The sequence below is a fragment of the Oncorhynchus mykiss genome, chromosome 9 (genome assembly GCF_057628025.1).
Source record: "Oncorhynchus mykiss isolate SJ-2025 chromosome 9, ASM5762802v1, whole genome shotgun sequence".
Classification (NCBI taxonomy): Eukaryota; Metazoa; Chordata; class Actinopteri; order Salmoniformes; family Salmonidae; genus Oncorhynchus; species Oncorhynchus mykiss.
Window position 1 is genome coordinate 38,801,866 of NC_143030.1, and position 1,880 is coordinate 38,803,745.

At 41.4% G+C, this 1,880-nt stretch overlaps 1 protein-coding gene across 1 annotated transcript in view; it reads right to left on the bottom strand.

The window, feature by feature from the left end:
- The window catches only part of LOC110531972 (transmembrane and coiled-coil domains protein 1), a 466,184-nt gene that overhangs the window by 218,716 nt on the left and 245,588 nt on the right, over positions 1 to 1,880 (bottom strand). The gene's annotated exons all lie outside the window — the stretch shown is intronic.

The following is a 1,880-nucleotide window of genomic DNA, read 5'->3' on the forward strand; positions in this document are numbered from 1 at the left end:
GAATCATTAATAAGATGTTTTCATAGTGAATACAATTGCACTAGAATTGTTTTTTTATTTTTATTACTTGATATTTTTTGTATGTTTTAGAATTTTCTCGTTAATATCTGCATTCTGTTTTGTATGATGTAACAATGTATATTGTTCATCAGCAAAAATCACAGAACCACACTGGGGGACCTAGCGAATGACCTGCAGAGAGCTGCGACCAAAGTAACAAAGCCTACCATCAGTAACACACTACGCCGCCAGGGACTCAAATCCTGCAGTGCCAGACATGTACTGGCTTAAGCAGGGGGACATGTCCAGGCCCGTCTGAAGTTTGCTAGAGAGCATTTGGATGATCCAGAAGAAGATTGGGAGAATGTCATATGGTCAGATGAAACCAAAATATAACTTTTTGGTAAAAACTCAACTCGTTGTGTTTGGAGGACAAAGAACACCATACCTACTGTGAAGCATGGGGGTGGAAACATGCTTTGGGGCTGTTTTTCTGCAAAGGGACCAGGACGACTGATCCGTGTAAAGGAAAGAATGAATGGGGCCATGGAAGGAGGTTTTCACTCAAAATCTCACGATACATCAGCAAGGGCATTGAAGATGAAACGTGGCTGGGTCTTTCAGCATGACAATGATCCCAAACACACCGCCCGGGCAACGAAGGAGTGGCTTCGTAAGAAGCATTTCAAGGTCCTTGAGTGGACTATTCAGTCTCCAGATCTCAACCCCACAGAAAATCTTTGGAGTTGAAAGTCCGTGTTGCCCAGGAACAGCCCATCACTGCTCTAGAGGAGATCTGCATGGAGGAATGGGCCAAAATACCAGCAACAGTGTGAAAACCTGGTGAAGACTTACAGAAAACGTTTGACCTCTGTCATTGCCAACAAAGGGTATATAACAAAGCATTTAAACTTTTGTTATTGACCAAATACTTATTTTCTACCATAATTTGCAAATAAATTCATTTAAAAATCCTACAATGTGATTTTCTGGATTTTTTTTCTTCTCATTTTGTCTGTCATAGTTGAAGTGTACCTATGATGAAAATTACAGGCCTCATCTTTTTAAGTGGGAGAACTTGCACAATTGGTGGCTGACTGAATACTTTTTTGCCCCACTGTACTTTGTGTGTTTTAGGTATCAAGTTTATGGGCATGTTGCAGCACTGTGTGGAAGGGAGAGTCCTAGATGCGAGAAGTGTGCAGGAGGGCATGAGACGAAGGAATATGTCATTTCTGTGGAGGAAGTTGTGTGTGTTAGTTGTGGGGATGCCCGGTGAGATAAAGACAGGTTGAGGTTGCTAGGGTCAGAGTAGTACAGAAAGTATCATATGTTGAAACAGTGAAGAGATTGATAGAGGAAGATGTGTACGGGGAGAGGGATCCTGAGGCTTCCTGTGAATAGGCAGAGACCAATAGAGTGATGGGAAAAAATATGTGCTTCTGTAAAGTAGGTTTCTTGGCATTCATAGCCATGGTTGTCAATTGTACTGCAGAAATGGATGGAAAGTTACAGAAAATGAAAGGTTGTGGTAGCAGCGGCAGAGAAATACTTGAGTGCAAGGTTTTACTTCAGAACAGTTGCAGTGGGTGTTGAATGGTAATGTTCTGTCCTCCCAGACAGTTGGTCTGGAATAGGATTAGATAGGGTAAATGGTGGTGGTATTATTTTTTTAATAAAAATATATATATTTGAGAGGGCTATTAGTTGGCAGAGTAATTTTTCATTTTCCTCGATTTTATAGTACCGTATCACAAAGAATTCAATGTGGGTAGGCTGTGAATGGCCTCACATTCCAGTACAGTAGGTGGCAGTGTATGCACCTTAAATTGGATACGATCGCTCCAACACATTCCCAAAGAAGAAGAATGGGCGGCATG